The sequence below is a fragment of the Cololabis saira genome, unplaced genomic scaffold (genome assembly GCF_033807715.1).
Source record: "Cololabis saira isolate AMF1-May2022 unplaced genomic scaffold, fColSai1.1 scf176, whole genome shotgun sequence".
Lineage (NCBI taxonomy): Eukaryota > Metazoa > Chordata > Actinopteri > Beloniformes > Belonidae > Cololabis > Cololabis saira.
This window is the reverse complement of record NW_026906340.1, coordinates 29616-55000: the sequence shown is the minus strand read 5'-3', so window position 1 is coordinate 55000 and position 25385 is coordinate 29616. Positions and strand designations below refer to the sequence as shown.

Genomic DNA, 25385 nt, shown 5'->3' with positions numbered 1-25385 from the left:
GCGCAGGTTCAAATCCTGCCAACAACGCTTAATGGGGAACAAAAGGCTTGTTAAATGTACAATGTCTTAACCTCAGACAAGACTGTGATTTATAACTCATCCATCAGGGGCCTCATTTACAAAGAGTGCAGTGCACAAAAAATGTCTGTACGCGCACGGTCTGATGTTCAGAAAGTGACTTGAATGTAGAAAGTTGTGGTGCTTCATGCACTGATCAATTCTGGCGTATGCACATTTGTAAAGTTTTTTCTGTTGGCGACACTCGCGGTGCAGTGAAGTTGCAGTGAAGTTGTCATGATGTCACATGTGTCCCTGATGGTCTAATGGCTAGGATTTGGTGCTTTCACCACCACGGTCCGGGTTCAATTCCCGGTCAGGGAAGAAATGTCTATTTCTCCCCCAGCCGGGGGGGATCAATCCCCGGCTTGTGTCCAAGTAGCGCACCACAGATCCCCCCTACGGATCCACAGCACCGCGAGGCCTTTTCTGTGGCCTCGAGGATTTTCTTGGTGGCTCTCCTCAACTGCAGTCCTGTAACTCCAAGGAGTTTGAGCACTCTCTGGAGTGAATGTCCTGCGAAACCTCTGCACTCAATTTCAACTGGCTCGCAGCGGGCTCTCCAGCCATTGCTCCGGCACTCGATGGTGAGCTCAGAGTATTTGGCCCTCTTGCGCTCATTGGCCTCACCAATCCGGCCCTCCAAGGGGACAGTCAGTTCCAGCAGGACCACTTGCTTGGTGGACTCCAAAGTTAATACCATATCTGGGGGTAGTGAAGTGGCAGCTATGCTAGCTGGGAACTTGAGTTTCCTTCCCAGGTCAACTTGGAGCTGCCAGTCACGAGCGGTAGCGAAGAGTCCTCCTGCGGAGTTTGGCTGGTGTTTTGCATTCTGCCCAGCTCTAACAAACGTGATTGACTGCTTCGGGGCGACCTGGGTCTTGCTGTTCTGTATCGCTGTGCAGATGGAATCCGCCAAGGATTTTAGAACTTGGTCGTGGCGCCAGCGATACCGCCCCTCTCCTAACGCCGTTGGGCAGCAGCTCAGAATGTGCTCCATGGTGCCCCTCCTCTGGCACAACTTGCACTCAGGCGTATCTGCCAGGCCCCAGGTGTGCAGGTTGGCCGGGCTTGGGAGGACGTCGTACACTGATTGAATGAGGAACTTTGTGCGCAGAGGTTCAGCTCTCCAGAGTTCTTCCCAGGTGAGTTTGCGAGGTTCTGCATGCTCCCACCTTGTCCACGCCCCTTGTTATTAAAAATAAATAAATGAACAAAGCTCCAAGTGTAGAACATCTCATACATTTTACATCTATTTTTCTCTGCATCATAGTAACCCACTGAACCCCTTGATGGACTGTCTCAGGGACTTTAAAACACGGATGAAGCTTGATGAAAACAAGACGGAAGTTATTTGGTTTGGAAGTGGTGCCCGCTATGATCAGTTTGGTGTACAACCTCAGAGACTATCAGAAAAGGCTCTGTGGCGCAATGGTAGCGCGTCTGACTCCAGATCAGAAGGTTATGTGTTCAACTCACATCAGGGTCATAATGAACTTTCAATTTTGTTTTATCCATCCTTACAAGTTTACCAACCATACAAACTTTAGCTGCAACAGAAAACTTTGATATGTACCGGGAATTATTAAAGTCTGCACAATCACCTGCCTTGAAGAAAGCAGGATCAATCTTTAAATAAAAGGAATTGCATTTATTCATCTGATTCTGCAGATTCATCTGATTCTGCAGATTCACTTAACCGAGTGGTTAAGGCGATGGACTCGAAATCCATTGGGGATTCCCCGCGCAGGTTCAAATCCTGCCAACAACGCTTAATGGGGAACAAAAGGCTTGTTAAATGTACAATGTCTTAACCTCAGACAAGACTGTGATTTATAACTCATCCATCAGGGGCCTCATTTACAAAGAGTGCAGTGCACAAAAAATGTCTGTACGCGCACGGTCTGATGTTCAGAAAGTGACTTGAATGTAGAAAGTTGTGGTGCTTCATGCACTGATCAATTCTGGCGTATGCACATTTGTAAAGTTTTTTCTGTTGGCGACACTCGCGGTGCAGTGAAGTTGCAGTGAAGTTGTCATGATGTCACATGTGTCCCTGATGGTCTAATGGCTAGGATTTGGTGCTTTCACCACCACGGTCCGGGTTCAATTCCCGGTCAGGGAAGAAATGTCTATTTCTCCCCCAGCCGGGGGGGATCAATCCCCGGCTTGTGTCCAAGTAGCGCACCACAGATCCCCCCTACGGATCCACAGCACCGCGAGGCCTTTTCTGTGGCCTCGAGGATTTTCTTGGTGGCTCTCCTCAACTGCAGTCCTGTAACTCCAAGGAGTTTGAGCACTCTCTGGAGTGAATGTCCTGCGAAACCTCTGCACTCAATTTCAACTGGCTCGCAGCGGGCTCTCCAGCCATTGCTCCGGCACTCGATGGTGAGCTCAGAGTATTTGGCCCTCTTGCGCTCATTGGCCTCACCAATCCGGCCCTCCAAGGGGACAGTCAGTTCCAGCAGGACCACTTGCTTGGTGGACTCCAAAGTTAATACCATATCTGGGGGTAGTGAAGTGGCAGCTATGCTAGCTGGGAACTTGAGTTTCCTTCCCAGGTCAACTTGGAGCTGCCAGTCACGAGCGGTAGCGAAGAGTCCTCCTGCGGAGTTTGGCTGGTGTTTTGCATTCTGCCCAGCTCTAACAAACGTGATTGACTGCTTCGGGGCGACCTGGGTCTTGCTGTTCTGTATCGCTGTGCAGATGGAATCCGCCAAGGATTTTAGAACTTGGTCGTGGCGCCAGCGATACCGCCCCTCTCCTAACGCCGTTGGGCAGCAGCTCAGAATGTGCTCCATGGTGCCCCTCCTCTGGCACAACTTGCACTCAGGCGTATCTGCCAGGCCCCAGGTGTGCAGGTTGGCCGGGCTTGGGAGGACGTCGTACACTGATTGAATGAGGAACTTTGTGCGCAGAGGTTCAGCTCTCCAGAGTTCTTCCCAGGTGAGTTTGCGAGGTTCTGCATGCTCCCACCTTGTCCACGCCCCTTGTTATTAAAAATAAATAAATGAACAAAGCTCCAAGTGTAGAACATCTCATACATTTTACATCTATTTTTCTCTGCATCATAGTAACCCACTGAACCCCTTGATGGACTGTCTCAGGGACTTTAAAACACGGATGAAGCTTGATGAAAACAAGACGGAAGTTATTTGGTTTGGAAGTGGTGCCCGCTATGATCAGTTTGGTGTACAACCTCAGAGACTATCAGAAAAGGCTCTGTGGCGCAATGGTAGCGCGTCTGACTCCAGATCAGAAGGTTATGTGTTCAACTCACATCAGGGTCATAATGAACTTTCAATTTTGTTTTATCCATCCTTACAAGTTTACCAACCATACAAACTTTAGCTGCAACAGAAAACTTTGATATGTACCGGGAATTATTAAAGTCTGCACAATCACCTGCCTTGAAGAAAGGAGGAACAATCTTTAAATAAAAGGAATTGCATTTGTTTATCTGATTCTGCAAATTCACACATTTTGGAGTGGTTGTTGTGGCCGAGTGGTTAAGGCGATGGACTCGAAATCCGTTGGGGATTACCCGTGCAGGTTGAAATCCTGCCAACAACGATTCATGTATGAATGTTAATCTTAATCCTAATCTCAGGGGTGTGGGTTCGAGCCCCACATTGGGTGCTCAAGTCACATTTGTTTAAAGTGTAGAGTCCAGGTTGAAGGTGAGCAGAAAGCAATCACCTCCACTGCTGTTGTGGTCACTGAGATGGATTTTACTGGCTGAGAATGGTGACATCATCAATGACATCACATGTCTGATGACATTCCAGGGTTAGATGAAAGAATTGGTAATTATGACAATGTATCTGATGCATGTAATTAATTTGCCGATGACGATGATAACATGTGCACGTTACCAAATGTAGCAACAGCGGCCCTCTGCTGTTTATATTGAAACGCAAACATTTCGCTTAACATTCTGCAGTGTCCATGGAAACCATCCCAATCTCACACACAGTACAGTAACATCAGAAATGTTTCTTCTCTATACTCCAAGACTGACCTACTTAGGTCATCATGTTTTCATCTTCCTGTGGCAGAATTATTTCCCTATTTCTGTTAATAATGTGAATAAAAACAATCCTAACTTTAAGGAGTGCTGTGACATTCCAAGGCTAAATAAAGTTGCTATTCACAACTATGTATCTGATGCAACACTTACCACATCTACTGGCAGCTTCCTGTTTTTATCGTCAAAATAAACAACAGAAACATCTTCATGTTGTCATTTTAGGACTAAATTATCATTTAGTTTCTATTCCCCCTTAATCTTATACAAAACCATCTAGACAGGTATGTAGAGACATAGATAGTGGGACATTTTGCACTAGCTAGCTATAGGCTATCTTGAGGAGCATAGCAACCTGATAACCGCCAGGTCTACACAGATTTTGACGTAGTCCAGCTGAACTTGAAATGCGCTCCCGTTGTCTCATAATGCCAAGTGGACGAGAGTAGGTGACGTCATCACCAGGTAGTTGGCTTCCAACTGCACCAACTCCTAAAAAATGGACACCTCCGAAATAGCCAATTTGTGAGCATCTACAATTGCGAAAAACTAGAAAATCACTAGTTTAGTCACATGTTGTCCTTCAACTGTCTGGGTGGTGTCCAGAGGAGTCCAGACGGAAAACTGGTTTCTCTGAAACGCTGATAAAACCTCACATTACAGACACTTTTCGATTATTGTTCTTATTTACTAGCATCTGAAGCCCGGCTAGCTCAGTCGGTAGAGCATGAGACTCTTAATCTCAGGGTCGTGGGTTCGAGCCCCACGTTGGGCGCTGAAGTCACATTTATGAAGTTTGTTTGAAGTGTAGAGTCCAGGTTGAAGGTGAGCAGAAAGGAATCACCTCCACTGTTGTGATGGATTTTACTGGCTGAGACTGGTGACATCATCAATGACATCACATGTCTGATGACATTCCAGGGTTCGGTGAAATAATTTCATTCATTTGCCGTTGACGACGATAACGTGTAAGAATTTGTAATTATGACTACGTATCTGATGCATGTAATTGATTTGCCGATGACGAGGATAACATGTGCACGTTACCAAATGGCCAAAGCCGAGTACAGTGATGAAATAGAGTCCCGCACTGGGCAGATGGAAACTAACAGCAGTCCTTCGAGTCGGAGTTGAACTAGCGACATTTTGCTGGTTCTACAGTACTCCGCTCCACCAACTGAACTATCGAAGGAGGGTGCATGTTGACAGCTCCATGACTTGTGTATTCTTCTACCAAGGCCTGAAACTAGGAAAAGGAAACATTTTAAATGAGGTCTCCCTTGCCGGGTCCTTACCACTGGCAGAGTCCATTGTCCTTGGCTAAGTGCCTGGGCCGTAGCACCCCCTTTCCCCACCCCAATCAATTGAAGTGTGAATGGTGTGAAAATCTGATCCAAACACCCTAGTGGATTTTGTTGTGGCTGTGGCACCTTTTTCTTTCTTTTTCCAAAAGTTTGAGAAGCTCTCTGGCTGCCACAGGGGTGCTGTGACCCGGACTCAAACCGGGGTTTTCAGTTTTGTTTTTTCCATCCTCACGAGTTCACCAACCAGACAAACTTTTGCTGCAACAGAAAACTTTGATATGTACATGGAATTATGCAAGTCTGCACAATCACCTGCCTTGAAGAAAGCAGGATCAATCTTTAAATAAAAGGAATTGCATTTATTCATCTGATTCTGCAGATTCACACCTTTAAGAGTGGTTGTTGTGGCCGAGTGGTTAAGGCGATGGACTCGAAATCCATTGGGGATTCCCCGCGCAGGTTTAAATCCTGCCAACAACGCTTAATGGGGAACAAAAGGCTTGTTAAATGTACAATGTCTTAACCTCAGACAAGACTGTGATTTATAACTCATCCATCAGGGGCCTCATTTACAAAGAGTGCAGTGCACAAAAAATGTCTGTACGCGCACGGTCTGATGTTCAGAAAGTGACTTGAATGTAGAAAGTTGTGGTGCTTCATGCACTGATCAATTCTGGCGTATGCACATTTGTAAAGTTTTTTCTGTTGGCGACACTCGCGGTGCAGTGAAGTTGCAGTGAAGTTGTCATGATGTCACATGTGTCCCTGATGGTCTAATGGCTAGGATTTGGTGCTTTCACCACCACGGTCCGGGTTCAATTCCCGGTCAGGGAAGAAATGTCTATTTCTCCCCCAGCCGGGGGTGATCAATCCCCGGCTTGTGTCCAAGTAGCGCACCACAGATCCCCCCTACGGATCCACAGCACCGCGAGGCCTTTTCTGTGGCCTCGAGGATTTTCTTGGTGGCTCTCCTCAACTGCAGTCCTGTAACTCCAAGGAGTTTGAGCACTCTCTGGAGTGAATGTCCTGCGAATCTTCTGCACTCAATTTCAACTGGCTCGCAGCGGGCTCTCCAGCCATTGCTCCGGCACTCTGTGGTGAGCTCAGAGTATTTGGCCCTCTTGCGCTCATTGGCCTCACCAATCCGGCCCTCCAAGGGGACAGTCAGTTCCAGCAGGACCACTTGCTTGGTGGACTCCAAAGTTAATACCATATCTGGGGGGAGTGAAGTGGCAGCTATGCTAGCTGGGAACTTGAGTTTCCTTCCCAGGTCAACTTGGAGCTGCCAGTCACGAGCGGTAGCGAAGAGTCCTCCTGCGGAGTTTGGCTGGTGTTTTGCATTCTGCCCAGCTCTAACAAACGTGATTGACTGCTTCGGGGCGACCTGGGTCTTGCTGTTCTGTATCGCTGTGCAGATGGAATCCGCCAAGGATTTTAGAACTTGGTCGTGGCGCCAGCGATACCGCCCCTCTCCTAACGCCGTTGGGCAGCAGCTCAGAATGTGCTCCATGGTGCCCCTCCTCTGGCACAACTTGTACTCAGGCGTATCTGCCAGGCCCCAGGTGTGCAGGTTGGCCGGGCTTGGGAGGACGTCGTACACTGATTGAATGAGGAACTTTGTGCGCAGAGGTTCAGCTCTCCAGAGTTCTTCCCAGGTGAGTTTGCGAGGTTCTGCATGCTCCCACCTTGTCCACGCCCCTTGTTATTAAAAATAAATAAATGAACAAAGCTCCAAGTGTAGAACATCTCATATATTTTACATCTATTTTTCTCTGCATCATAGTAACCCACTGAACCCCTTGATGGACTGTCTCAGGGACTTTAAAACACGGATGAAGCTTGATGAAAACAAGACGGAAGTTATTTGGTTTGGAAGTGGTGCCCGCTATGATCAGTTTGGTGTACAACCTCAGAGAATATCAGAAAAGGCTCTGTGGCGCAATGGTAGCGCGTCTGACTCCAGATCAGAAGGTTATGTGTTCAACTCACATCAGGGTCATAATGAACTTTCAATTTTGTTTTATCCATCCTTACAAGTTTACCAACCATACAAACTTTAGCTGCAACAGAAAACTTTGATATGTACCGGGAATTATTAAAGTCTGCACAATCACCTGCCTTGAAGAAAGGAGGAACAATCTTTAAATAAAAGGAATTGCATTTCTTTATCTGATTCTGCAAATTCACACATTTTGGAGTGGTTGTTGTGGCCGAGTGGTTAAGGCGATGGACTCGAAATCCGTTGGGGATTACCCGTGCAGGTTGAAATCCTGCCAACAACGATTCATGTATGAATGTTAATCTTAATCCTAATCTCAGGGGTGTGGGTTCGAGCCCCACATTGGGTGCTCAAGTCACATTTGTTTAAAGTGTAGAGTCCAGGTTGAAGGTGAGCAGAAAGCAATCACCTCCACTGCTGTTGTGGTCACTGAGATGGATTTTACTGGCTGAGAATGGTGACATCATCAATGACATCACATGTCTGATGACATTCCAGGGTTAGATGAAAGAATTGGTAATTATGACAATGTATCTGATGCATGTAATTAATTTGCCGATGACGATGATACCATGTGCACGTTACCAAATGTAGCAACAGCGGCCCTCTGCTGTTTATATTGAAACGCAAACATTTCGCTTAACATTCTGCAGTGTCCATGGAAACCATCCCAATCTCACACACAGTACAGTAACATCAGAAATGTTTCTTCTCTATACTCCAAGACTGACCTACTTAGGTCATCATGTTTTCATCTTCCTGTGGCAGAATTATTTCCCTATTTCTGTTAATAATGTGAATAAAAACAATCCTAACTTTAAGGAGTGCTGTGACATTCCAAGGCTAAATAAAGTTGCTATTCACAACTATGTATCTGATGCAACACTTACCACATCTACTGGCAGCTTCCTGTTTTTATCGTCAAAATAAACAACAGAAACATCTTCATGTTGTCATTTTAGGACTAAATTATCATTTAGTTTCTATTCCCCCTTAATCGTATACAAAACCATCTAGACAGGTATGTAGAGACATAGATAGTGGGACATTTTGCACTAGCTAGCTATAGGCTATCTTGAGGAGCATAGCAACCTGATAACCGCCAGGTCTACACAGATTTTGACGTAGTCCAGCTGAACTTGAAATGCGCTCCCGTTGTCTCATAATGCCAAGTGGACGAGAGTAGGTGACGTCATCACCAGGTAGTTGGCTTCCAACTGCACCAACTCCTAAAAAATGGACACCTCCGAAATAGCCAATTTGTGAGCATCTACAATTGCGAAAAACTAGAAAATCACTAGTTTAGTCACATGTTGTCCTTCAACTGTCTGGGTGGTGTCCAGAGGAGTCCAGACGGAAAACTGGTTTCTCTGAAACGCTGATAAAACCTCACATTACAGACACTTTTCGATTATTGTTCTTATTTACTAGCATCTGAAGCCCGGCTAGCTCAGTCGGTAGAGCATGAGACTCTTAATCTCAGGGTCGTGGGTTCGAGCCCCACGTTGGGAGCTGAAGTCACATTTATGAAGTTTGTTTGAAGTGTAGAGTCCAGGTTGAAGGTGAGCAGAAAGGAATCACCTCCACTGCTGTGATGGATTTTACTGGCTGAGACTGGTGACATTATCAATGACATCACATGTCTGATGACATTCCAGGGTTAGGTGAAATAATTTCATTGATTTGCCGTTGACGACGATAACATGTAAGAATTTGTAATTATGACTACGTATCTGATGCATGTAATTGATTTGCCGATGACGAGGATAACATGTGCACGTTACCAAATGGCCAAAGCCGAGTACAGTGATGAAATAGAGTCCCGCCCTGGGCAGATGGAAACTAACAGCAGTCCTTCGAGCCGGAGTTGAACTAGCGACATTTTGCTGGTTCTACAGTACTCCGCTCTACCAACTGAACTATCGAAGGAGGGTGCATGTTGACAGCTCCATGACTTGTGTATTCTTCTACCAAGGCCTGAAACTAGGAAAAGGAAACATTTTAAATGAGGTCTCCCTTGCCGGGTCCTTACCACTGGCAGAGTCCATTGTCCTTGGCTAAGTGCCTGGGCCGTAGCACCCCCTTTCCCCACCCCAATCAATTGAAGTGTGAATGGTGTGAAAATCTGATCCAAACACCCTAGTGGATTTTGTTGTGGCCGTGGCACCTTTTTCTTTCTTTTTCCGAAAGTTTGAGAAGCTCTCTGGCTGCCACAGGGGTGCTGTGACCCGGATTCAAACCGGGGTTTTCAGTTTTGTTTTTTCCATCCTCACGAGTTCACCAACCAGACAAACTTTTGCTGCAACAGAAAACTTTGATATGTACATGGAATTATGCAAGTCTGCACAATCACCTGCCTTGAAGAAAGCAGGATCAATCTTTAAATAAAAGGAATTGCATTTATTCATCTGATTCTGCAGATTCACACCTTTTAGAGTGGTTGTTGTGGCCGAGTGGTTAAGGCGATGGACTCGAAATCCATTGGTGATTCCCCGCGCAGGTTCAAATCCTGCCAACAACGCTTAATGGGGAACAAAAGGCTTGTTAAATGTACAATGTCTTAACCTCAGACAAGACTGTGATTTATAACTCATCCATCAGGGGCCTCATTTACAAAGAGTGCAGTGCACAAAAAATGTCTGTACGCGCACGGTCTGATGTTCAGAAAGTGACTTGAATGTAGAAAGTTGTGGTGCTTCATGCACCGATCAATCCTGGCGTATGCACATTTGTAAAGTTTTTTCTGTTGGCGACACTCACGGTGCAGTGAAGTTGCAGTGAAGTTGTCATGATGTCACATGTGTCCCTGATGGTCTAATGGCTAGGATTTGGTGCTTTCACCACCACGGTCCGGGTTCAATTCCCGGTCAGGGAAGAAATGTCTATTTCTCCCCCAGCCGGGGGTGATCAATCCCCGGCTTGTGTCCAAGTAGCGCACCACAGATCCCCCCTACGGATCCACAGCACCGCGAGGCCTTTTCTGTGGCCTCGAGGATTTTCTTGGTGGCTCTCCTCAACTGCAGTCCTGTAACTCCAAGGAGTTTGAGCACTCTCTGGAGTGAATGTCCTGCGAAACCTCTGCGCTCAATTTCAACTGGCTCGCAGCGGGCTCTCCAGCCATTGCTCCGGCACTCTGTGGTGAGCTCAGAGTATTTGGCCCTCTTGCGCTCATTGGCCTCACCAATCCGGCCCTCCAAGGGGACAGTCAGTTCCAGCAGGACCACTTGCTTGGTGGACTCCAAAGTTAATACCATATCTGGGGGGAGTGAAGTGGCAGCTATGCTAGCTGGGAACTTGAGTTTCCTTCCCAGGTCAACTTGGAGCTGCCAGTCACGAGCGGTAGCGAAGAGTCCTCCTGCGGAGTTTGGCTGGTGTTTTGCATTCTGCCCAGCTCTAACAAACGTGATTGACTGCTTCGGGGCGACCTGGGTCTTGCTGTTCTGTATCGCTGTGCAGATGGAATCCGCCAAGGATTTTAGAACTTGGTCGTGGCACCAGCGATACCGCCCCTCTCCTAACGCCTTTGGGCAGCAGCTCAGAATGTGCTCCATGGTGCCCCTCCTCTGGCACAACTTGCACTCAGGCGTATCTGCCAGGCCCCAGGTGTGCAGGTTAGCCGGGCTTGGGAGGACGTCGTACACTGATTGAATGAGGAACTTTGTGCGCAGAGGTTCAGCTCTCCAGAGTTCTTCCCAGGTGAGTTTGCGAGGTTCTGCATGCTCCCACCTTGTCCACGCCCCTTGTTATTAAAAATAAATAAATGAACAAAGCTCCAAGTGTAGAACATCTCATATATTTTACATCTATTCTACATCTAAAAACACCCTAGTGGATTTTGTTGTGGCCGTGGCACCTTTTTCTTTCTTTTTCCGAAAGTTTGAGAAGCTCTCTGGCTACCACAGGGGTGCTGTGACCCGGATTCAAACCGGGGTTCTATTTCGTCCCTACTGACCGCCAGGCGGTGCTGTAAGCACTGGATATCTCCCCTCGCGCATGCGCATGTCGAGTACAATACCAACAATGTCACGTCACCCGTGACCCCTGCATGACCCCCGGAAGGGTATATCTTCCGGCGTCATCATGGGATCGACTCCTTATTCTTCTCGCGTCGCGCTGAAGTACAGGACGGAAATAGAAGGCTGGTTGAAAGCTTCTTCCTTTCCTCCCTAAACCGCGGCCCCCGTGCAGCTTCGTGCCGTAAGGTAGGAGTATTGATCTCTGTCGTCCTCCAAGAGGCTGTGGCCGCGCGGTATTTATTGGTGTTCGTTGCGGCGGCGGCGGCGTCTCCCCGCCCCGCCCCCCTGGCCCAGCTGACAGAAGGTCAGCTGTTGGCTGCGCCCGACACCTGAATATTCTGTGCAGTTATTTTTTCTGCTGAAAAAAAAAAAAAAAAAAGAAGACAGAAAGGGATTATTTTTTTTTTTCTTTGAAAAAAAAAAAAACAACACCTTTTTTTTGTGCTTCTTACAGCCGTGGTGAAGGCCACGCCCTCTCCCACCGGCACATTTGTGGTGGCCGCAGCGTTTTGCTCCCTCTCCCACTTTATTAATGTGACAACATTATTTTTTTCCTTGCAGTTATTTTTTCTTAAAAAAAAAAAAAAAAAGGAAAAGAAAGAGGAGATGATTGTTCTCTTCCTTTTTGAGTAAAGACGCCTTTTTTGCCTTTTCTCATAGCTGTGGTGACGGCAGCGTGGCCCTCCCCTCTCCCACCTGCATATCGGTGGTGACGGCAGCGTGCTCGCTGTGGTGACGGCAGCGTTTCCGCTCCCCTCTCCCACTGACACACCCGTATTGACGGCAGCGTGGCCCTCCCCTCTCCCACCTGCATATCGGTGGTGACGGCAGCGTGCTCGCTGTGGTGACGGCAGCGTTTCCGCTCCCCTCTCCCACTGACTCATCTGTGCTGACGGTAGCGTGGCCCTCCCCTCTCCCGCCTGCATATTGGTGGTGACGGCAGCGTGCTCGCTGTGGTGACGGCAGCGTTTCCGCTCCCCTCTCCCACTGACACCTACGTGGTGACGCAGCGCGTCCGCTCCTCTCTCCTGCCAGCACATCCGTGGCGACGGCAGCGTGTCCGCTCCCTCTCCCACCGGTCGCTGTGATGGAGCGTTCATGCTCAGGGTGCATGGCCGCCCTGGATCCTGCGGTTGACCAGGACCTCTGCGTGTCATGCCTGGGCCCTGAGCAGCCGGGGCCGTCGGCCAGCCTCCCCTCATCCCAGCCGCAGTCTTCTCTGAAGCGATCGGCAAAGAGAATGGTGGGGGCCGCCAAACGACGGCGGATGACGAGCCAGCTCTCCTCGAAGGTAGATCGCTTGGCTGCCGACATGGAGCAGATGAAGGCGCTCCTCCTCAATCTGCAACCTGGTACTGGCCAGGTGGAACCTGCCATGCCAGAGTTTGCTCTGGGGTCGCCACCGCCGCTGCCAGAGGACGCCATCTCCATTGCAGCCTCGGCGAGCCACTTCAACGTGTCTTCAGGGGACCCGGCCTCACAGCGCTCGGGGTTCTCCTCGCACTCATCTGCCCAGAGCTCTCGGGGGGGGACGGTTTGTTCCTCCGTGCAGAGCATTATCCGCACTGCCCTGGCACACTTGCAGCTGGATGCACCGCGTGCGGAGGTGGCCTCTAGCGCCTTCCACAGGCGCAATCCTTCTCCGGTGGAATTCACCATTCCGCCTTCGTCGGATTTTTTGAGGGAGCTGCACTCATGCTGGAGAGATGTCACAGCCCTCTCCAGGCTAACAGCTGATGACCGTGCTCTGACGGCGATGGAGGACGCTGCAGTGGCTGGTCTCCACCACATGCCCCCCATCGAGCCCTCCATTGCAGCACTGATAGTGGCTCCTGATGAGGCTCTGAAGCCAGATCCCAAGTGCCCCTCTACCCAGTGTAGGGTTACTGATGGGCATATTTGTAAGGCTTATGAAACAGCGGCGCGCATCGGCCGGCTGGGGAACACCCTTTCTCATCTGCTACTGGCTCTCTCCACCTCCCTGCAGGATGCACAGGTGGATGATTCCACACGGGACTTGTGTGATGTGTCCCTACAGGCTTTTGCCTCCCAGACGAGGGAACTGGGGCGGCTGATGTCCACCCTGGTGCACACGCGCCGTCATGTCTGGCTGGCGCAGTCACCCCTGACGGAAACTGCTCGTAGGGTTCTTCGTCAGGCACCGGCAGAACCGGGGGAGCTGTTTGGGGCAACTGCCCTGGAAGCTCTGGACCGCACCGCCCTGGCCGATGAGACCAGGCAGCGACTGGTGCACCTTCACAGGAGGGCGCCCGCTTCCAGTACACCGAGGGGCCCTTCGTCCGCCCCTGGACGTCGCCCCCAGCCTCCTGCCCGCAGGAGCCAGCGCAGCTCCCAACGGCCCGTTGGACAGCCTGCCGGGGGGTTTCGCCCCCCTGTGCGCGGACCGCCCCAGCAGCGTTGGGGTGTTGGCCTCGACCATCGCCCCCCCGGCACGTCCAGAGGCCGGGGGAGACGGCGCTAGGGCCACGGGGCCGGTCGTCGGCTGCTTTTCCCGGCAGCAGCTCAGTCACTGGGCTGCCTGCTCGTCGGACCCCTGGGTAATTTCCACCTTAACCCACGGCAGCCCTCGCTCCCCTGCAGGCACAGGGTATGAAGGTTCTGCCGTACCTGGACGACTGGCTGATATGCGCGCCGTCCCGAGAACAAGTGGTGGCAGACACGGCCCTCCTTTTGTCGCATGTGGCCAAACTAGGGCTCACAGTGAACAGAGGGAAGAGCTGTCTGGCTCCCTCCCAGCGAGTCGCCTACTTAGGATTGGTACTCGACTCGGTGACCATGAGGGCCTGTCTCTCACCGCGGCGTGTGAGCGACATCCTGCGGCTCCTCCCCCGATTCAGGAGGGGCAGACGGCTGCCTTACCTCCAGTTCCTGCAGCTTTTGGGCATATTGACGGCCGCCTCGGCTGTTGTGCCTTTGGCCTGCTGACGCTACGCCCCCAGCAGATGTGGCTGAACAGCCTTCGCCTGGATGCCGAAAGGCACAGGCACAGGCTGGTCAGGGTGTCGCGGGTGTGTGTCCATGCCCTGGCACCCTGGAAAGACGGGGCATTCCTGCTGGGGGGTGTGCCCTTGGGCACTATCCCCTCCTTCCGGGAGACTGTCACCGCAGATGCCTCCCTCTCGGGGTGGGGTGCTGTTTGGCGCAGCAGGCCTGCCCAAGGGCAGTGGTCTGCGCGGGACCGCACACACCACATCAATGTGCTGGAGCTCCGTGCTGTACACCGAGCACTCGAGCACTTTTTACCTCACCTATGGGGGAGGCACGTACTGGTCCGGTCGGACAATGTGTCCACTGTCTCCCAGATCAACCACCAGGGGGGCACCGGGTCTGCACAGCTGCTGCAGGTGTCCCGGGGCCTTCTGACGTGGGCCGCTCCTCGCCTCCTCAGCCTGCGGGCGATATACCTGCCAGGGGTCAGGAATAAGGTGGCAGACTTCCTGTCCCGACACAAGCCTCCCCCAGGAGAGTGGCGGCTTCATCCGGAGGTAGTGGGGATGATTTGGGTCCTCTTCGGCAGAGCGGTGGTGGACCTCTTCGCCTCGGGCGTCTCGGCTCACTGCCCCCTCTGGTTCTCCTGGACAGAGGAGACCAGTCCTCTGGGTCAGGATGCCCTAGGGCACGAGTGGCCCGACGGGCTCCTGTACGCGTTCCCCCCACTACCTTTAATCCTGCCGACGTTGCAGAGGGTCCTCCAGAGAGGTCACAGGCTCCTCTTGGTGGCCCCCTTCTGGCCGGGGAGACCGTGGTTCCCACTACTCCGGAGGCTCTGCTGCGGCACGCCATGGCGCCTACCCGACCGGAGGGACCTTCTGTCCCAGCTGGGGGGTCGGATTTGGCATCCCGACCCCCGTCGCCTTCAACTCTGGGTCTGGCCACTGCAGGGCCCGACCCGTTAGTGTCAAGCTGTACTGAGCCCGTCAGGGCTACCATCTTGAACGCTTGTGCGCCCTCCACCCGCCTCCAGTATGAGTGCAAGTGGAGGAGATTCTCTGCCTGGTGTGCGGACAGGGCAGAGGACCCTATGCTTTGCCCTGTGGCCACGATCCTGGAGTTCCTTCAGTCCCTCCTGGATGATGGCCGTGCTCAGTCCACCTTACGGGTGTACGTGGCGGCCATTTCATCACGACATGCCCTGGTCGAGAATGCCACCGTGGGGTGCCACCGGCTGGTTTCTCTCTTTCTTAGGGGGGCTCTGAGGCTGCGCCCCCCGAGGACCCCAAGGGCCCCGGTGTGGGACCTGTCTATGGTACTAGGTGCCCTCTCTTCTCCACCTTTTGAGCCCTTGGCCCAGGTGGACCTGAAGTGTCTCTCTATGAAGACGGCTTTTCTCCTCGCTATGACGTCAGCAAAGCGAGTCAGTGAGTTACATGCCCTGTCAGTCAGCGGGTACTGCCTGAGGTGGAACCCGGATGGCTCAGGGGTTACGTTGTGGCCGAACGTGGCGTTCCTGCCCAAGGTCCTGCCACGCGATCATGCTAATCGGCCTATCCAGCTTGCCCGGTTCGACCCCGAGCCTGCGGAGGGTGGGCCAAGCCCTTTGTGCCCCGTACGGGCCCTTACTGCTTATGTTGCTGCCACCGCGCCTGTGCGACGGTCGGAGCAGCTTTTTATCTGTCATGGTGGCCCTAACAGGGGGCGCGCTATTTCTAGACAGCGCCTGTCCCACTGGGTGGTGGACACCATCGAGCACGCCTACAGGGCCAGTGGCCGCCCCTTACCAGTGGGGGTGAGGTGCCACTCGACCAGAAGCGTCGCAGCTTCTTGGGCTGCCCTGAAGGGGGTGCCTCTGGAGGACATCTGCGCAGCAGCTTCGTGGACGTCGCCGGACACGTTCTCCAGGTTTTACCGGATCAATGTCGCCACTCCCCAACCATTGGGCGTGGTTCTACTCCCGGGTCCTTCTGCCCCTGATCAGTGAGGTATGTGACCGGGATTCTATGTGACATTGTTGGTATTCGTCATCCAGTGCTTACAGCACCGCCTGGCGGTCAGTAGGGACGAAATAGAACGAAAGTTACGCCTGTAACTACGGTTCTATGAGTCCCGGATGACCGCCAGGCCTGCCGGTCACTCCGAATCCTCGTGCTCTCGCGAGAAGATTCTAGGAGTCGATCCCATGATGACGCCGGAAGATATACCCTTCCGGGGGTCATGCAGGGGTCACGGGTGACGTGACATTGTTGGTATTGTACTCGACATGCGCATGCGCGAGGGGAGATATCCAGTGCTTACAGCACCGCCTGGCGGTCATCCGGGACTCATAGAACCGTAGTTACAGGTGTAACTTTCGTTTTCAGTTTTGTTTTTTCCATCCTCACGAGTTCACCAACCAGACAAACTTTTGCTGCAACAGAAAACTTTGATATGTACATGGAATTATGCAAGTCTGCACAATCACCTGCCTTGAAGAAAGCAGGATCAATCTTTAAATAAAAGGAATTGCATTTATTCATCTGATTCTGCAGATTCACACCTTTTAGAGTGGTTGTTGTGGCCGAGTGGTTAAGGCGATGGACTCGAAATCCATTGGGGATTCCCCGCGCAGGTTCAAATCCTGCCAACAACGCTTAATGGGGAACAAAAGGCTTGTTAAATGTACAATGTCTTAACCTCAGACAAGACTGTGATTTATAACTCATCCATCAGGGGCCTCATTTACAAAGAGTGCAGTGCACAAAAAATGTCTGTACGCGCACGGTCTGATGTTCAGAAAGTGACTTGAATGTAGAAAGTTGTGGTGCTTCATGCACCGATCAATCCTGGCGTATGCACATTTGTAAAGTTTTTTCTGTTGGCGACACTCGCGGTGCAGTGAAGTTGCAGTGAAGTTGTCATGATGTCACATGTGTCCCTGATGGTCTAATGGCTAGGATTTGGTGCTTTCACCACCACGGTCCGGGTTCAATTCCCGGTCAGGGAAGAAATGTCTATTTCTCCCCCAGCCGGGGGTGATCAATCCCCGGCTTGTGTCCAAGTAGTGCACTACGGATCCACAGCACCGCAAGGCCTTTTCTGTGGCCTCGAGGATTTTCTTGGTGGCTCTCCTCAACTGCAGTCCTGTAACTCCAAGGAGTTTGAGCACTCTCTGGAGTGAATGTCCTGCGAAACCTCTGCGCTCAATTTCAACTGGCTCGCAGCGGGCTCTCCAGCCATTGCTCCGGCACTCTGTGGTGAGCTCAGAGTATTTGGCCCTCTTGCGCTCATTGGCCTCACCAATCCGGCCCTCCAAGGGGACAGTCAGTTCCAGCAGGACCACTTGCTTGGTGGACTCCAAAGTTAATACCATATCTGGGGGGAGTGAAGTGGCAGCTATGCTAGCTGGGAAGTTGAGTTTCCTTCCCAGGTCAACTTGGAGCTGCCAGTCACGAGCGGTAGCGAAGAGTCCTCCTGCGGAGTTTGGCTGGTGTTTTGCATTCTGCCCAGCTCTAACAAACGTGATTGACTGCTTCGGGGCGACCTGGGTCTTGCTGTTCTGTATCGCTGTGCAGATGGAATCCGCCAAGGATTTTAGAACTTGGTCGTGGCACCAGCGATACCGCCCCTCTCCTAACGCCTTTGGGCAGCAGCTCAGAATGTGCTCCATGGTGCCCCTCCTCTGGCACAACTTGCACTCAGGCGTATCTGCCAGGCCCCAGGGGTCCGTTTCACAAAGCAGGTTTAGTGAAAACTCAGAGTCTGTTAACCCTGAAATGAGGGAAACTCTGAGTTTTCCATTTCACAAAGGGAGGTAACTCAAACCAGAGAAAGAGAGGTAACTCTAGCCTGTTTCACAAAGAGAGGTAACTTAAGCTCTAAGTCAGTTACCGTAGTAACAGACGCTCTGAACCCAACCTGGTCGGGACCAGGTTTATTTCAGCGAACCTGGAGTTTCTCTCTGTCTCCTCCCTCAGTGGCGTCAATTCAGCCAATGGGTCTTTACGCAATACGCATCCGTTTTCTGCACCACGGACAGCAAGCGGCAGAGTTAGAGAGCAGAAAAAGCTTATCCAACAAACGCAATTTAACTCGTTCACTTTATTCACTATGTCAGTGCAACAATATCACAGGGACATCCCAGTTTAACTTCAAACAGTTAAAGTCCAAATGCAAAAAGGAGAGGGAGAGTAAAAAAAAAGTCAAATATTTCCCTTAAACAGATGTATAAGAGGATTTATATCTTACTTTGAGATGAACTTGCATAATTAATCCATCAGTGGCTAACAGCCTCGTTAATATCTTCTGGACCCATCACTTGCCTTCTTTCTTTTTTTTATTGCTTGGTTGTCTGCTTCCTTTTCATTTTTGTAAGTTAACACTGCAGAGCGCACTAAAAACGAGATTGATAGCGACCACTGTCGTCAGGGACGCTGGGACATTTCAAGATATTACGGGGGGTACAAGTGTTGGGATAGATAATACCTACTGAAATCCATCATGTTGTTCTGATATGCATTTGTAGTTATTTTATATGTATGAATTAATAGAATAAATCAATACAAATAGATACAGAGTAATTCCATAAATGTATTTAAAAAAAAAAACATTAACATTTTCCCCTGAAGCCGAGGTGTGGCAGCTGCCTTACCCTGATCTAAATGACAATAAAATTTCATTTTTTTTTTCCAAAATATGCTCTCATACTCGCCATATGCACGTATTAACACTTCTAACTCCAGTGGCGTGAAGTATGTGGATCTTGAGATGCAAACTAATGTTTCCTCAAAGGGATTTTGTAAATTGAAAAGATAAATAAAGTTAAAAAGAAAAAAAAGAAAATGTATGTCGCTCTTTTGTGTCGCCGGTTGCCATGGTGAATCCTTGTATCAGCGCTCTACTGATGATGGCTTTTTATTTGCCTCACGCTCGCGCTTAACTCCAGGTGAAACTACTTAGAGTTGAGTAAATTACCTCAAATCCGCTGTTCTGGAACCGAAAACTCAGAGTTTCCGATCTCAGAGTAGATCAACTAAGAGTTCAGGATTAGACTCAGAGTTTGTTGAACCTGCTTTGTGAAACGGACCCCAGGTGTGCAGGTTAGCCGGGCTTGGGAGGACGTCGTACACTGATTGAATGAGGAACTTTGTGCGCAGAGGTTCAGCTCTCCAGAGTTCTTCCCAGGTGAGTTTGCGAGGTTCTGCATGCTCCCACCTTGTCCACGCCCCTTGTTATTAAAAATAAATAAATGAACAAAGCTCCAAGTGTAGAACATCTCATATATTTTACATCTATTTTTCTCTGCATCGTAGTAACCCACTGAACCCCTTGATGGACTGTCTCAGGGACTTTAAAACACGGATGAAGCTACATGAAAACAAGACGGAAGTTATTTGGTTTGGAAGTGGTGCCCGCTATGATCAGATTGGTGTACAACCTCAGAGAATATCAGAAAAGGCTCTGTGGCGCAATGGTAGCGCGTCTGACTCCAGATCAGAAGGTTATGTGTTCAACTCACATCAGGGTCATAATGAACTTTCAATTTTGTTTTATCCATCCTTACAAGTTTACCAACCATACAAACTTTAGCTGCAACAGAAAACTTTGATATGTACCGGGAATTATTAAAGTCTGCACAATCACCTGCCTTGAAGAAAGGAGGAACAATCTTTAAATAAAAGGAATTGCATTTCTTTATCTGATTCTGCAAATTCACACATTTTGGAGTGGTAGTTGTGGCCGAGTGGTTAAGGCGATGGACTCGAAATCCGTTGGGGATTACCCGTGCAGGTTGAAATCCTGCCAACAACGATTCATGTATGAATGTTAATCTCAATCCTAATCTCAGGGGTGTGGGTTCGAGCCCCACATTGGGTGCTGAAGTCACATTTATGAAATTTGTTTAAAGTGTAGAGTCCAGGTTGAAGGTGAGCAGAAAGCAATCACCTCCACTGCTGTTGTGGTCACTGAGATGGATTTTACTGGCTGAGAATGGTGACATCATCAATGACATCACATGTCTGATGACATTCCAGGGTTAGATGAAAGAATTGGTAATTATGACAATGTATCTGATGCATGTAATTAATTTGCCGATGACGATGATAACATGTGCACGTTACCAAATGTAGCAACAGCGGCCCTCTGCTGTTTATATGGAAACGCAAACATTTTGCTTAACATTCTGCAGTGTCCATGGAAACCATCCCAATCTCACACACAGTGCAGTAACATCAGAAATGTTTCTTCTCTATACTCCAAGACTGACCTACTTAGGTCATCATGTTTTCATGTTCCTGTGGCAGAATTATTTCCCTATTTCTGTAAATAATGTGAATAAAAAAAATCCTAACTTTAAGGAGTGCTATGTATACCATCCATAAGTCTTTGTGACATCCTCAGTGACATCACATGTCTTTGATGACATTCCAAGGCTAAATGACAGAGTTGCTATTCACAACTATGTATCTGATGCAACACTTACCACATCTACTGGCAGCTTCCTGTTTTTATCGTCAAAATAAACAACAGAAACATCTTCATGTTGTCATTTTAGGACTAAATTATCATTTAGTTTCTATTCCCCCTTAATCTTATACAAAACCATCTAGACAGGTATGTAGAGACATAGATAGTGGGACATTTTGCACTAGCTAGCTATAGGCTATCTTGAGGAGCATAGCAACCTGATAACCGCCAGGTCTACACAGATTTTGACGTAGTCCAGCTGAACTTGAAATGCGCTCCCGTTGTCTCATAATGCCAAGTGGACGAGAGTAGGTGACATCATCACCAGGTAGTTGGCTTCCAACTGCACCAACTCCTAAAAAATGGACACCTCCGAAATAGCCAATTTGTGAGCATCTACAATTGCGAAAAACTAGAAAATCACTAGTTTAGTCACATGTCTGGGTGGTGTCCAGAGGAGTCCAGACGGAAAACTGGTTTCTCTGAAACACTTATAAAACCTCACATTACAGACACTTTTCGATTATTGTTCTTATTTACTAGCATCTGAAGCCCGGCTAGCTCAGTCGGTAGAGCATGAGACTCTTAATCTCAGGGTTCGAGCCCCACGTTGGGCGCTGAAGTCACATTTATGAAGTTTGTTTGAAGTGTAGAGTCCAGGTTAAAGGTGAGCAGAAAGGAATCACCTCCACTGCTGTGATGGATTTTACTGGCTGAGACTGGTGACATCATCAATGACATCACATGTCTGATGACATTCCAGGGTTAGGTGAAATAATTTCATTGATTTGCCGTTGACGACGATAACATGTAAGAATTTGTAATTATGACTACGTATCTGATGCATGTAATTGATTTGCCGATGACGAGGATAACATGTGCACGTTACCAAATGGCCAAAGCCGAGTACAGTGATGAAATAGAGTCCCGCACTGGGCAGATGGAAACTAACAGCAGTCCTTCGAGCCGGAGTTGAACTAGCGACATTTTGCTGGTTCTACAGTACTCCGCTCTACCAACTGAACTATCGTAGGAGGGGGCATGTTGACAGCTCCATGACTTGTGTATTCTTCTACCAAGGCCTAAAACTAGGAAAAGGAAACATTTTAAATTAATTATTTTCTCCTTTATGCGCCCGTTGCTGGGTCCTTACCACTGGCAGAGTCCATTGTCCTTGGCTAAGTGTCTGGGCCGTAGCACCCCCCCTCCCCACCCTAATCAATTGAAGTGTGAATGGTGTGAAAATCTGATCCCTAGTGGATTTTGTTGTGGCCGTGGCACCTTTTTCTTTCTTTTTCCAAAAGTTTGAGAAGCTCTCTGGCTGCCACAGGGGTGCTGTGACCCAGATTCGAACCGGGGTTGCTGCGGCCACAACGCAGAGTACTCACCACTATACGACCACAGCTTGAAAGGATACATGTACCCAGCTTTAGATATGTGCTCGGTTTCTGCAGGATGTCAGTTTACACGGTGTGAGGTTGGAAGAAGTGTGTGCGGACGTGTGGCGCCCCTGTCGTCAGGTAACTGCACCAACTCCTAAAAAATGGACACCTCCGAAATAGCCAATTTGTGAGCATCTACAATTGCGAAAAACTAGAAAATCACTAGTTTAGTCACATGTTGTCCTTCAACTGTCTGGGTGGTGTCCAGAGGAGTCCAGACGGAAAACTGGTTTCTCTGAAACACTGATAAAACCTCACATTACAGACACTTTTCGATTATTGTTCTTATTTACTAGCATCTGAAGCCCGGCTAGCTCAGTCGGTAGAGCATGAGACTCTTAATCTCAGGGTCGTGGGTTCGAGCCCCACGTTGGGCGCTGAAGTCACATTTATGAAGTTTGTTTGAAGTGTAGAGTCCAGGTTGAAGGTGAGCAGAAAGGAATCACCTCCACTGCTGTGATGGATTTTACTGGCTGAGACTGGTGACATCATCAATGACATCACATGTCTGATGACATTCCAGGGTTAGGTGAAATAATTTCATTGATTTGCCGTTGACGACGATAACATGTAAGAATTTGTAATTATGACTACGTATCTCATGCATGCAAGTTTGAGAAGCTCTCTGGCTGCCACAGGGGTGCTGTGACCCGGATTCGAACCCGGGTTGCTGCGGCCACAACGCAGAGTACTCACCACTATACGATCACAGCTTGAAAGGATACATGTACCCAGCTTTAGATATGTGCTCGGTTTCTGCAGTTATGTCAGTTTACACGGTGTGAGGTTGGAAGAAGTGTGTGTGGAGGTGTGGCGCCCCTGTCGTCAGGTAAGGGCATTTGCCTCTAATGAGATATGAGGAAGGAAGAGAATGAATAAAAGAGGTCCCATGAAAGACAAAAATAATGCGTGAGCCGGGGGCAGCTTTGGAAACATTATGGAAGACGGCCTATCCTGCGGCACCTTTGAAGTGTACGTTTCCGGGCATACACAGAGACAAATGAAAAAAGCAAGTAAATAAATAAATGACAGAGAAGAAGAAACGTGTACACTACCAAGGTTGTGACTGGGATAATATTAGAGATTAGGATTTTTTGAGCTAGCCAGGAGTTGAACCTAGAATCTTCTGATCTGTACTCAGACGGGTTATCCATTGCGACACTAGCCCTCTTTTAGGGTAACATGTGGAAACATGTGGAAACACACGTGTTGCAACGACTCAGATGTCCCATCCACAATAGATGGCAGAGCCATAGCCGGGTACAGCAGTGAAATAGAATCCCGCTCTGGGCAGATGAAAAATAAAGCCAGTCCTTCGAGCCGGAGTTGAACCAGCGACCTAAGGATACCTGTTTTACTGGTTCTACAGTCCAGAGGAGTCCAGACGGAAAACTGGTTTCTCTAAAACGCTGATAAAACCTCACATTACAGACACTTTTCGATTATTGTTCTTATTTACTAGCATCTGAAGCCTGGCTAGCTCAGTCGGTAGAGCATGAGACTCTTAATCTCAGGGTCGTGGGTTCGAGCCCCACGTTGGGCGCTGATGTCACATTTATGAAGTTTGTTTGAAGTAGTCCAGGTTGAAGGTGAGCAGAAAGGAATCACCTCCACTGCTGTCATGGATTTTACTGGCTGAGACTGGTGACATCATCAATGACAACACATGTCTGATGACATTCCAGGGTTAGGTGAAATAATTTCATTGATTTGCCGTTGACGACGATAACATGTAAGAATTTGTAATTATGACTACGTATCTGATGCATGTAATTGATTTGCCGATGACGAGGATAACATGTGCACGTTACCAAATGGCCAAAGCCGAGTACAGTGATGAAATAGAGTCCCGCACTGGGCAGATGGAAACTAACAGCAGTCCTTCGAGTCGGAGTTGAACTAGCGACATTTTGCTGGTTCTACAGTACTCCGCTCCACCAACTGAACTATCGAAGGAGGGTGCATGTTGACAGCTCCATGACTTGTGTATTCTTCTACCAAGGCCTGAAACTAGGAAAAGGAAACATTTTAAATGAATTATTGTCTCCTTTATGCGCCCGTTGCTGGGTCCTTACCACTGGCAGAGTCCATTGTCCTTGGCTAAGTGTCTGGGCCGTAGCACCCCCCCTCCCCACCCCAATCAATTGAAGTGTGAATGGTGTGAAAATCTGATCCCTAGTGGATTTTGTTGTGGCCGTGGCACCTTTTTCTTTCTTTTTCCAAAAGTTTGAGAAGCTCTCTGGCTGCCACAGGGGTGCTGTGACACGGATTCGAACCCGGGTTGCTGCGGCCACAACGCAGAGTACTTACCACTATACGATCACAGCTTGAAAGGATACATGTACCCAGCTTTAGATATGTGCTCGGTTTCTGCAGTTATGTCAGTTTACACGGTGTGAGGTTGGAAGAAGTGTGTGTGGAGGTGTGGCGCCCCTGTCGTCAGGTAAGGGTATTTGCCTCTAATGAGATATGAGGAAGGAAGAGAATGAATAAAAGAGGTCCCATGAAAGACAAAAATAATGCGTGAGCCGGGGGCAGCTTTGGAAACATTATGGAAGACGGCCTATCCTGCGGCACCTTTGAAGTGTACGTTTCCGGGCATACACAGAGACAAATGAAAAAAGCAAGTAAATAAATAAATGACAGAGAAGAAGAAACGTGTACACTACCAAGGTTGTGACTGGGATAATATTAAAGATTAGGATTTTTTGAGCTAGCCAGGAGTTGAACCTAGAATCTTCTGATCCGTACTCAGACGCGTTATCCATTGCGCCACTAGCCCTCTTTTATGGTAACATGTGGAAACATGTGGAAACACACGTGTTGCAACGACTCAGACGTCCCATCCACAGTAGATGGCAGAGCCATAGCCGGGTACAGCAGTGAAATAGAATCCCGCTCTGGGCAGATGAAAAATAAAGCCAGTCCTTCGAGCCGGAGTTAAACCAGCGACCTAAGGATACCTGTTTTACTGGTTCTACAGTCCTCCGCTCTACCAACTGAGCTATCGAAGGAGGATGCATGTTGACAGCTCCATGACTCGTGTATTCTTCTACCAAGGCCTTAAACTGGGAAAAGGAAACATTTTAAATTAATTATTGTCTCCCTTGCCGGGTCCTTACCACTGGCAGAGTCCAT

At 49.1% G+C, this 25385-nt stretch overlaps 23 non-coding genes across 23 annotated transcripts; 21 read left to right on the top strand and 2 right to left on the bottom strand.

Annotated features, from left to right (window-relative positions):
- The first annotated feature begins 309 nt into the window (after positions 1-309).
- On the top strand, positions 310-381 carry trnae-uuc (transfer RNA glutamic acid (anticodon UUC)). The gene has a single exon. It is a non-coding gene; the product is annotated as a tRNA-Glu (tRNA).
- Positions 382-1474: 1093 nt separating this feature from the next.
- On the top strand, positions 1475-1546 carry trnaw-cca (transfer RNA tryptophan (anticodon CCA)). Its single transcript has one exon. It is a non-coding gene; the product is annotated as a tRNA-Trp (tRNA).
- Positions 1547-1745: 199 nt separating this feature from the next.
- trnas-cga (transfer RNA serine (anticodon CGA)) lies at positions 1746-1828 on the top strand. The gene has a single exon. It is a non-coding gene; the product is annotated as a tRNA-Ser (tRNA).
- A 282-nt stretch (positions 1829-2110) lies between these two features.
- On the top strand, positions 2111-2182 carry trnae-uuc (transfer RNA glutamic acid (anticodon UUC)). The gene has a single exon. It is a non-coding gene; the product is annotated as a tRNA-Glu (tRNA).
- Positions 2183-3275: 1093 nt separating this feature from the next.
- On the top strand, positions 3276-3347 carry trnaw-cca (transfer RNA tryptophan (anticodon CCA)). The gene has a single exon. It is a non-coding gene; the product is annotated as a tRNA-Trp (tRNA).
- Positions 3348-3548: 201 nt separating this feature from the next.
- On the top strand, positions 3549-3630 carry trnas-cga (transfer RNA serine (anticodon CGA)). Its single transcript has one exon. It is a non-coding gene; the product is annotated as a tRNA-Ser (tRNA).
- A 1156-nt stretch (positions 3631-4786) lies between these two features.
- On the top strand, positions 4787-4859 carry trnak-cuu (transfer RNA lysine (anticodon CUU)). Its single transcript has one exon. It is a non-coding gene; the product is annotated as a tRNA-Lys (tRNA).
- A 927-nt stretch (positions 4860-5786) lies between these two features.
- On the top strand, positions 5787-5868 carry trnas-cga (transfer RNA serine (anticodon CGA)). The gene has a single exon. It is a non-coding gene; the product is annotated as a tRNA-Ser (tRNA).
- A 282-nt stretch (positions 5869-6150) lies between these two features.
- trnae-uuc (transfer RNA glutamic acid (anticodon UUC)) lies at positions 6151-6222 on the top strand. The gene has a single exon. It is a non-coding gene; the product is annotated as a tRNA-Glu (tRNA).
- Positions 6223-7315: 1093 nt separating this feature from the next.
- On the top strand, positions 7316-7387 carry trnaw-cca (transfer RNA tryptophan (anticodon CCA)). Its single transcript has one exon. It is a non-coding gene; the product is annotated as a tRNA-Trp (tRNA).
- A 201-nt stretch (positions 7388-7588) lies between these two features.
- Positions 7589-7670, top strand: trnas-cga (transfer RNA serine (anticodon CGA)). Its single transcript has one exon. It is a non-coding gene; the product is annotated as a tRNA-Ser (tRNA).
- A 1156-nt stretch (positions 7671-8826) lies between these two features.
- On the top strand, positions 8827-8901 carry trnak-cuu (transfer RNA lysine (anticodon CUU)). The gene has a single exon. It is a non-coding gene; the product is annotated as a tRNA-Lys (tRNA).
- A 925-nt stretch (positions 8902-9826) lies between these two features.
- trnas-cga (transfer RNA serine (anticodon CGA)) lies at positions 9827-9908 on the top strand. The gene has a single exon. It is a non-coding gene; the product is annotated as a tRNA-Ser (tRNA).
- A 282-nt stretch (positions 9909-10190) lies between these two features.
- trnae-uuc (transfer RNA glutamic acid (anticodon UUC)) lies at positions 10191-10262 on the top strand. Its single transcript has one exon. It is a non-coding gene; the product is annotated as a tRNA-Glu (tRNA).
- Positions 10263-16908: 6646 nt separating this feature from the next.
- trnas-cga (transfer RNA serine (anticodon CGA)) lies at positions 16909-16990 on the top strand. Its single transcript has one exon. It is a non-coding gene; the product is annotated as a tRNA-Ser (tRNA).
- Positions 16991-17272: 282 nt separating this feature from the next.
- trnae-uuc (transfer RNA glutamic acid (anticodon UUC)) lies at positions 17273-17344 on the top strand. Its single transcript has one exon. It is a non-coding gene; the product is annotated as a tRNA-Glu (tRNA).
- Positions 17345-19793: 2449 nt separating this feature from the next.
- On the top strand, positions 19794-19865 carry trnaw-cca (transfer RNA tryptophan (anticodon CCA)). Its single transcript has one exon. It is a non-coding gene; the product is annotated as a tRNA-Trp (tRNA).
- A 201-nt stretch (positions 19866-20066) lies between these two features.
- trnas-cga (transfer RNA serine (anticodon CGA)) lies at positions 20067-20148 on the top strand. Its single transcript has one exon. It is a non-coding gene; the product is annotated as a tRNA-Ser (tRNA).
- Positions 20149-21356: 1208 nt separating this feature from the next.
- Positions 21357-21422, top strand: trnak-cuu (transfer RNA lysine (anticodon CUU)). The gene has a single exon. It is a non-coding gene; the product is annotated as a tRNA-Lys (tRNA).
- A 1129-nt stretch (positions 21423-22551) lies between these two features.
- Positions 22552-22624, top strand: trnak-cuu (transfer RNA lysine (anticodon CUU)). The gene has a single exon. It is a non-coding gene; the product is annotated as a tRNA-Lys (tRNA).
- A 1093-nt stretch (positions 22625-23717) lies between these two features.
- trnak-cuu (transfer RNA lysine (anticodon CUU)) lies at positions 23718-23790 on the top strand. Its single transcript has one exon. It is a non-coding gene; the product is annotated as a tRNA-Lys (tRNA).
- A 1166-nt stretch (positions 23791-24956) lies between these two features.
- Positions 24957-25029, bottom strand: trnar-acg (transfer RNA arginine (anticodon ACG)). Its single transcript has one exon. It is a non-coding gene; the product is annotated as a tRNA-Arg (tRNA).
- Positions 25030-25172: 143 nt separating this feature from the next.
- On the bottom strand, positions 25173-25261 carry trnay-gua (transfer RNA tyrosine (anticodon GUA)). The gene is given in 2 exon segments: positions 25173-25208; positions 25225-25261. It is a non-coding gene; the product is annotated as a tRNA-Tyr (tRNA).
- Positions 25262-25385: the final 124 nt, after the last annotated feature.